General features: G+C 34.9%; 1 long non-coding RNA gene across 1 annotated transcript; it reads left to right on the forward strand.

Annotated features, from left to right (window-relative positions):
• Positions 1–2,954: 2,954 nt before the first annotated feature.
• Positions 2,955–6,670, forward strand: LOC125265545. Its single transcript, XR_007184281.1, has 3 exons — positions 2,955–3,098; positions 5,316–5,348; positions 5,909–6,670. It is a non-coding gene; the product is annotated as an uncharacterized LOC125265545 (long non-coding RNA).
• Positions 6,671–10,428: the final 3,758 nt, after the last annotated feature.

Consider the following 10,428-nt stretch of genomic DNA (forward strand, 5'->3'; position numbering starts at 1 on the left):
TATTTTTTAAGTATACTTTATGTAGTAAGTATAATATCAATGTACTAGTAGTAAACTTGTAAGTGTACTATTTTAATACCGCTTGGGACTAAATTGGCCCAATTGAAGTATACGTTTAAGTGTACTATAAGTGTAACAGTAGTAAACTTTAACTAGTTCACATTTGTACTGCATCTGTACTAAAAGTGAACTTATACTAGTATACTAGTAGTTTACTATTTTAATACTAGTAGTAGCTACATTTTTAGTATCCGAAAGTACACTTTGAAATATACTCTCAGTAAACTGCTAGTTTAGTGCAAGTATACTTTTAAGTTTTCTTTAAGTGAACATGACATCACACTTATAGTTTACTTTTTATATATTATTTTTGCACTTTAAGCATACTTCTATGTTCCTACACAGCAAAAACTGCAGTGTTAAATTAACTCTCCAGGGAGTACACGTGAGACCATACTCAAGAGTGTTAAAGTTAATGAGATAATTAAGTGATTAATTGAGTGATGATTGACCATTATTGAAGACACCTGATGATAACAAGCAGAATCACCAAAGGAGAAAATCACAATTTTTAAGCCACCATCGTGGAGATGAGGGTTTGCTTTAGTTGGGCTCTTGACCCTTGACTATTTAAAATAAAATTTAGTTTGGGCTGTTTTAACTGAGTTATAACATCCAGACAAACAAATGGAAAAAATGGTCAGGTGACGTTGGTTATGTTTTCACATAATCATTATTAGACCTGAATCACTGAACTCTTTAGAGCCCAATCTCTGAGTTAGATACATTATTGATTACAGCAGCACTGTGATTATACAGCACAAGATCAGCTTTATCAATATAATCTGATGGATTTCACAAACAGTTGTTCTGAGCAAAAAAAAAAAAAAAAAATCTTCTCTTAGGCACACACAGACATCAAGAATCAGCCTGTGAATCTCAACGACGGTGACAAGCAACATATTCTGATCAACAGATCAACTCTGAACATTAGAAAACAAGCTACTAAAAAGTCACATAAACGGAACAAAATAAAATATGAGAATAAAGAAAATTACTAAACAATTCAGCTCGTAATTTATTCATGCAGCAATGCATGATGGGAGCCATGGATGAATTTTGATTGGTGGCTCCCAGAATGCACTGCAACATGCTTTATGATGGGCACCACTGTTGAGATTCACAGGATGATTCTTGATGTCTGTGTGTGCCTAAGTGAAAGATTTTTTTTTTTTTTGCTCAGAACAACTGTTTGTGAAATCCTTCAGATTATATTGATAAAGCTGATCTTCTGCTGTAGAATCACAGTGCTGCTGTAATCAATAATGTAAATCTAACTCAGAGATTGAGCTCTAGATGAGTTCAGTGAGTCAAATCAAACAATGATTACGTGAAAACACAACCAACACCTGATCATTTTTCTTTACTTGTCTGGATGTTATAACTCAGTTAAAACAGCCCAAACAAAATTTTATTTTAAATAGTCAAGGGTCAAGAGCCCAACTAAAGCAAACCCTCATCTCCACGATGGTGGCTTAAAAATAGTGATTTTCTCCTTTGGTGATTCTGCTTGTTATCATCAGGTGTCTTCAATAATGGTCAATCATCACTCAATTAATCACTTAATTATCTAATTAACTTTAACACTCTTGAGTATGGTCTCACCTGTACTCCCTGGAGAGTTAATTTAACACTGCAGTTTTTGCTGTGTAGGAACATAGAAGTATGCTTAAAGTGCAAAAATAATATATAAAAAGTAAACTATAAGTGTGATGTCATGTTCACTTAAAGAAAACTTAAAAGTATACTTGCACTAAACTAGCAGTTTACTGAGAGTATATTTCAAAGTGTACTTTCGTATACTAAAAATGTAGCTACTACTAGTATTAAAATAGTAAACTACTAGTATACTAGTATAAGTTCACTTTTAGTACAGATGCAGTATATGTGAACTAGTTAAAGTTTACTACTGTTACACTTATAGTACACTTAAACGTATACTTCAATTGGGATACCAATTTAGTCCCAAGCGGTATTAAAATAGTACACTTACAAGTTTACTACTAGTACATTGATATTATACTTACTACATAAAGTATACTTGAACATTACTTTAGTATACTTGATCAAATGAACTTGAAGTATACTAGTTTTTCGTAAGGGGAGCCCTAGCTGTGAGACTGCATAATTAAAATGGGATTCCCTCATTGGTGTGACATCAAGTGGGGGGAAGGCATGAATGGAGGAAAATGACATAAGCTTTTTTAGTTTCCTGTTACATTGTGTAAATATTACTTGTAAATACTCATTTTAAGGGAGGTAGGGAATGTGACCACTTCTTTTGCATATATCGTTTGTTCTGTGTTTTGGGTTAAGGGAGTAAGGGAAGTTGTCTTGTATTTTTCTTTTTGATGTGTTTTCTTTTTTTAGGGAATTTAGAGGATACTATTTTTTATTGTTGTTTTGGCTTCGTCCACTCCTGAATTTGATCCCTCTGTTACTGGCTTTCACTATAATTTTATTAATAAATCTGTTTTTGTTTGACATTATCTTTGTGAGTGAGCACATTCATATATGTTACGTCCAGCCCTAAACGGTCATAACAGGTCCTAAAATTGTCATAGCTACAGTATATTAAATCTGGATAATTCCAATGGATTCACATTGAAAATCAGAATGAATTGGAAATCTCTGTTAACTTATTCTGCAGTGAACAAACGCTGTGAAATTTAAAATGTAAACTTGTACTCAAATTTTATACTAATGTGTGTCAATTCTCAATGGATGCTATTGTTTCAGAGTCAGAGCTGGGATTTCTGTGGAGACAGAAAAATGCTTTTGTTGATCCAGTCTTAGATGGATTCAGAGCGTCACCTGGAGCCCCACAGCCTGTTTCAACAGGTCAGACATTCCAGTGTTCGTGTTCTTTAGTGAACTCCGGTTCAGAGGTTGACGTCATCAATGTGGTCTCATGATCTGTTTCTCATTTCGACAGAAATTACATTAAAAGGAACATGTCTACTTTTACTTTATATCAAGAATTGAAAAAATATGTCTATTTCTCCAAATACATTTTAGTAGGAATTTCTGAGACAAAGGTGAGTCAATTCTTTGTCAACACATTTGAGATCACTTGGATCTTTTCACTCCATTGAATCTAATTTCTGTCTATTGACAAACACTGACACGTGTATGCTGTGATATGATGATGACAGTGAATATGTTTTTAATAGTGGGGCTATTAATATAATTGTTCAAATGTTCTACCATTATATTAGCCTACTCTGAAAAGTGCATAAATCTATCATTCTGAACACAACAAACTCACACAGAAACATGTGCCTTCAGAGCAGCAGATCTACAGAGGAATCAGTCAATGTATTACTGCAATATATTAATTTTCAGTCTGAACATCTGGACTGTGTCTCAGGAATCAGTTTGTTACTGAATCTGCTCCTCATGAAGAGATCTGTTCATTCACTCCCTCCATCTACATTCACTGCTGCTGCTGAGACTCGAACCCACCGACTGTCTCTAACCATTAGGTCATGATCATGTGACAATGAATGAATAAACTGAGAGAATGAATAACTGTGTCTGTGAAAGACAGTGCGGATGAACATGTGATTATTTTATAGTTTTCTATTTAAAAATGATTTTTATATGTTGCCTTTTGTCTGTTTAATAGATCATCTGCACTGGGCTTTGTAAATCTTCAAAAGTACAGTGTGTGCAGAATTATTAGGCAAGTTGATTTTCTGATCATATTTTTTTCCCAAGCACATTTTACCAATTCCAATCCACATCAATCTTAATAACTACTATTAATATTGTTTTTAATCATTTATAAGTGATATATAATTGTTCATGAAGGCTGGAAATGAAAAATGCCTTATATTTAGGTGTGCAGAATTATTAGGCAGGTTTTCTTTTACAGGCAAAATGAGCCAAAAAAGAGATTTAACTCAGACTGAAAAGTCAAAAATTATTAAATACTCATGAGAAGGACGCAATACTAATGCAATACTAGAAATTGCAAAGTTAAAGCATGACCAAGGGACAGTAAAATGCTCATTGGGTCAGCGGGGTCAGACAAAAACAGGTGGAAAAGAAAAGACACATGTTAACTGCAAAATAATTAAGAATTAAGTGTGAAACCATCAGGAACCCTTTAGTCTCCAGCGCCACCATTTTCCAGAGCTGCAACCTACCTGGAGTCTCCAGAAGTGCAAGGTCTCAGGATCTCAGAGACTTAGGTTAGCTAAAGAATCCTAAAAAATGACCTGCACTTGATAAGAATCACAAGCTGAAGTGTTATAAAATACATGAAGACTGGGTTTTTATAGGCCTTATAAACAGACAGCTTGAGAATGACTCCTGAAGGACCAGCACCACATCCTCTTGTACCACTGTTTGAAGAATTTATCTTCCAGAATCTGGCAGTAAGTTTTGGAAGATCATTTTTAGTCCATCTCTGCAAGACAGACATTTCAGAATAAGAGATGGACTAAAAGTGAACTCAAACACCTTACTGCCAGATTCTGGATAAATTCTTCAAACAGTGGTACAAGAGGATGTGGTGCTGGTCCATCAGGAGTCACTCTCAAGCTGTCTGTCTATAAAGCCTATAAAAACCCAGTCTTCATGTATTTTATAATACTTCAGCTTGTGATTCTTATCAAGTGCGGGTCATTTTTTAGGATTCTTTAGCTAACCTAAGTCTCTGAGATCTTGAGACCTTGCACTTCTGGAGACTCCAGGTAGGTTGCAGCTCTGGAAAATGGTGGCGCTGGAGACTAAAGGGTTCCTGATGGTTTCACACTTAATTCTTAATTATTTTGCAGTTAACATGTGTCTTTTCTTTTCCACCTGTTTTTGTCTGACCCCGCTGACCCAATGAGCATTTTGCTGTCCCTTGGTCATGCTTTAACTTTGCAATTTCTAGTATTGCATTAGTATTGCGTCCTTCTCATGAGTATTTAATAATTTTTGACTTTTCAGTCTGAGTTAAATCTCTTTTTGGCTCATTTTGCCTGTAAAAGAAAACTTGCCTAATAATTCTGCACACCTGAATATAAGGCATTTTTCATTTCCAGCCTTCATGAACAATTATATATCACTTATAAATGATTAAAAACAATATTAATAGTAGTTATTAAGATTGATGTGGATTGGAATTGGTAAAATGTGCTTGGGAAAAAAATATGATCAGAAAATCAACTTGCCTAATAATTCTGCACACACTGTATAGCCAAATCTATAGCCTACGTACTAAACAAGCGATTGTTTGTCTCACTTTATTCAATTTTCCACAGACTGTGATCCAGAGGCCATAACAGACAGGAGCAGTAAGTAAAAGCAGACTTGATTCTTTAGCTAAATGCCATCATTTTACACACTACATTTAAAACTCAAGTTATTTCTTTGTAATTTAAGTGACAATGACTGTGTTGTTTACATGCACCCTCATAATGCAATTAAAATGAGATGCAAGCAATATTGCAATTAAAGTTTACTCCGTGTAAACTCCAACATAATTGTATCAACCATAATCATAGTTAAACGTATGCTGAATTTAGTTGTAATGAAGAGGCAATAACTGAGTTCATGTTGACGATGTTGCATAGAGACATTTTTAGGTGCATCACCAATAAAACAAATCAAAATTATGCAAAAAATAAGACTCCTGCTGTTGTGAGTTTATTATCTGTGCTGTGAATTATAGTGGTAATAATAACCACAATTCTTAGCGAATCAGAATACTGAAAATTGCATGTAAGTGGGAGTGAAGAGGTCATGTAAATGACTTATAACTATTGGAAAAAGATCCACATTATTGGTGCACATGTGAACAGTCATTGTTAGGAATTTGATGCAGGAATTCATGTAAATTCTGTTTCTTTCCCAGAGCCAGATGGTGCTGATAGGAATCTCTCTAACAAACTCCTGATCCTGCTGGCTGCTTTACTTTGGCTTCTTCTTCCACCTTGAAGGACCAAGATAAATGCACTTACAAACACACCAGCTACTGGAGCCAAAGACTTCCTGCACTTTTTGACTGGAGCTCAACCATGCCAGCGATGGATACCCTCAGCCAGAGCCTAAAATGAACACTCACCAGGCATCAAATGGAAGTAAAAACCATTGGCGCGTATGAAACGGTGTCACTCACCAGCTGGCCTTTGACCCAAGGGAGCTCTTATTCCACATGCACTGTGTGTGGAGAGTTTTGTGTGCGCACACATCAGAAGCGCTCGGCCAAACAGTCGTGTCGCTAAACTGCTAAACTGAGCTCTCTTACATGACTTCTTGCAATTTAATGGACAAGTTCACACAAAAATCCCCAAAAATAGCGAATATACTATAATCTGTAATATATTTAAGTGAATTTTAACAGTATACAATGTACAAAGTGTTTTTATCTGTGCTTTTGCTTGTTTGACTATTGTTCTTATTGTATTACTGGCTGTTTGTCTTTAATAATGTTTTAAATTTACATTATTAGGTTAGGAATTTTAGTTGTCAAATGATATAAAATGTATGTAGTTAAAAGATGTTTGATAAGTCCATTTAAAATTGTTTGGAACAATTTTGATGCAGTTTTAGTTAGTAGAACAGTCTTGGTTGGTTTTTCGGTACATTTTCTTAAGTAACTGGCCATTGGCAGGTGTGGCTGAAAAGTTTGTTTTAGGCCCTGGATATACTTGATTCACATACAGCATTACAACACTTAAATTATCATTTTGAATGTATAAACTATAAAAACTATAAATTTTTAATAATTGTATGCTAAATTTGACCAAGTTACACTGCCACTTTATAACATGCTGTGTCTTAAATATATACATATTTAATATACAGTCAATCCAAAAATATGTTTTATATACTTTTATTAATGGGTGAATTCATTTATGTAAGTGAGGATAGCAAAATAAAGTAAACTGTGAAAGTACAAATTTGGGACCAAAAATGATTCAGACACTTTGACCTGACCTTGTTTTGCTGAAGTGTAATCTGACATCATTAAGATTTTTTTTTTCTGACAGTTCTGAGATCTTGCCATATTTTATTACCATTTTTTAACTAATAAACTATTAATGAATGAAATGTTCAAGGTGTTTAACTGTAAATATAAGTGTTATGCACTATTTTATTTTTCTTTACAGAAAGAAAATGCTGGAAAATTATGTATTTTAAATGGGTTTACAGTTAAAAAGTAATATAGTGATATTTATTGATTTTTTTTTTAAATGTTATATATTATTTAATTAAATAAAATATATGTTTTAAAAAAAAAATAATAATAATTGCAATTAGATTAGATATTTGTTGTGTTTTTAATTGAAATAATGCACATGCAGTTTCATGGCCAGTATAAAATATAAATGTTCTCAAGTCGCTGGCATTGGCAGGTGTGACAAGATGTTAGTTTCAGACCCTGTGCACACATGAAGTGCTTTGACATGCATTTTCACCATGATAGACCACATCCAATAATATATACAAACAAATCTTTTATATTATGTATAATTATGGCATTGCTCAGTGCACACAAACTGTGATGCTTAATAAACCACAACAAAAATCACAACACTTAAAACATGTAGAAGCTGTGTGTGCAGAGAGGAAATGGAAACATTGTGGGTTCAGTATCTTGCATTGTGTTGAAACGTACAGTTTGATCAACACCTCTATGAGCCACAGACACAATGGAGAAGATCTTGTTCTTTTGTGTTTTTTCATGCAGGATTATTCAGATCACGTCCAGTGGTAAATTTATTCTACTTTACTCTTAAACATAAATGATCATTTTAACCTCAGATAACAGTTTTTATCTAAATAATGTCAAAGGATCAGTTCATGATTTTTTCCCCCAGATGTTTCAGAACATCACATGACTACGCTAAGATTTCAGCTGAACGAAGCCATCAGTCTGGAACTGTAACATGACCAACAGATATGAAATCACCTGGTATCACCAGAATCCTGATTCTGGACGACTAACACTGCTGATGATCGCAAAGACAAGCAGTGTAGCGGGAAGAAAACTGCTAGTTACGTACAATCTAAACAAAAGTCGTCTGAAATTCACTGCAGATACAGAGATCACCAGAGTCTCTCTAGTTATAACTGGACTAACAGAGTCAGATTCTGGCCTTTATTTCTGTGGAACAAAGTCTGTGACTTCAGAGATTCACTTCAACAAACCCATCAGACTGGAGATCGAGGGTTAGTACTGCTGACCTTTCACTTTTCCTCAAATCTGATTTTTGTTAATTTATGTAGTTTTGCTGAATTTATTTCATTCATTACTAGCTCATCACTCCAAAAGGTTTTTTCACAGTGAATTTTTGGTTCCAAAAGAACCTTTCAGTGAATCAGTTCTTAAAAGAACCATTATTTTCTTAGTTTGAAGAAGCTTTTTCCAAGATAATGAACCTTTTGTGGAATGGAAAGATATTACAACCTTTATTTTACGTGTTTGTGCTCCAGATATGAATGATTCCTCAAATCGTGTGTGTTGTTGAGGAGACGTTTGCTGCTATAATAATATTGAAACTATAATATTTTGTTTTAATGACCTTCTCTTTGTGTAAAGTGAATTGTTGAAATATTTTCAGGTAAGCTGACAGACAGAGAGGAAAAATGTGATTGTGTCACAGAAGCGGCACGTGTTGTTGAGGTCACAGGTGAGAGCGGATGTTATTCTTGTGTGACTCATTTTCTCTCAACTCTGTTCTAATTCTTCAGTCAAGTGTGTTATAAGTTTTCAAAGCAAAAGCCAAAATGTTCATTGATCTGTACAATCAGAAACAGTGAAGCCACAGAAGAGCCATTTTTGGTTCCCTAACGAACCTTTCAGAGATCCTTTTGCTGAATGATAAGATTCGACCATCAATGCCAATACCTTGCACCCAGACCTTTATTTTAAAAAAGTGTAACTGTGCTGAGTGAAGCAGCTTCTCACATTATTAGACTGATGTTTTAGTGCTATTTTACAATGACTTCAACCCCAGAACAACCATCAGAATCAGAACTATCTATGTTTCTTTATGCTGTAAAATGTTGTTGTTTAAGTAGTTTATGAATGTTTTGTGTCTGTAGATGAGGTGACGGTGACGGAGCGTGTGCTGATGTTCGGTGGTGTTGGACTCGCTGCTTTTGTGTTTTTTCTGGCTACATTCATCGCAGGAGGAATCATTCACAATCACGGCTGGCAGAAAGGATGGAAAGAAGCCAAACGTGCATCTCTGATGAGTCAAAAATCAGCTAAATGACAAACGTGTGTGCTTTATTTTACAATCTAACTCATTAATTAGCATTTCTTTATGTCAGCACTGATGGAGGTTCACCAGTGTGGTTCAGATCTTCAGTTGTGGCAAAGTTCACACAATCATAATCATTTGTGGTTAATATTCAAGAAAATAGCAATGCTACTGCTTCTGCACTGTCTTTAATGCAGCATTTATTAATTCAACATCAATAAACTATATTCAAGCTTAGAGTTTAAAGGGATAGTTCATCCAAAACTGAAAATTTGATGTTTATCTGCTTACCCCCAGCGCATCCAAGATGTAGGTGACTTTGTTTCTTCAGTTGAACACAAATGATGATTTTAACTGCAACCGTTGCCGTCTGTCAGTTGTATAATGCACTGAAACAGTAACACCATCTATGAGAGTCAAATAAACACGTACAGACAAATCCAAATGAAACCCTGTGGCTCGTGACGACACATTGATGTCCTAAGACACAAAATGATCAGTTTGTGTGAGAAACCGAACAGTATTTATATAATTTTACCTCTAAAACACTTCTATGTCCAACTGTGTTCAGCATCCGGTTAGTGAGGTCAAAAAATGCATTCTGATGACGGACGTGATCTCTCGCGCTTATACTTTAATGAGTGCGAGACGTCACTTCTGTTGTCAGAGCGCAATCAGACCTCACTAAACGAGTGCTGAACGCAGTTGGACATAGTGGTGTTTTAGAGGTAAAATTATATAAATACTGTTCGGTTTCTCACACAAACCAATCGTTTTGTGTCTTAGGACATCAATGTGTCATCTCGAGCCACAGGGTTTAATTTGGATTTGTCTGTTCATGTTTTATTTACTCTTATAAAAGAAGTTCCCATTGACATGCATTATACGACTGACAGACGGCAACGGTTGCAGTTAAAAATCATCAATTGTGTTCTACTGAAGAAACAAAGTCACCTACATTTTGGATGCGCTGGGGGTAAGCAGATAAACATCAAATTTATATTTTTGGGTGAACTGTCACTTTAAGTAGCATGTTTTAATCAGCTGCAGTTTTTACAGATATTAATAAGAAAATCACTAGTTCTGTTACAGCCAAACACATGCTTGAACTTAATTAGACCTACAAGACTTTGTTGTGTCTGCAGAGATAATGTGTAGCCAC

Source organism: Megalobrama amblycephala, linkage group LG1 (assembly GCF_018812025.1).
Source record: "Megalobrama amblycephala isolate DHTTF-2021 linkage group LG1, ASM1881202v1, whole genome shotgun sequence".
NCBI classification, from domain to species: Eukaryota; Metazoa; Chordata; class Actinopteri; order Cypriniformes; family Xenocyprididae; genus Megalobrama; species Megalobrama amblycephala.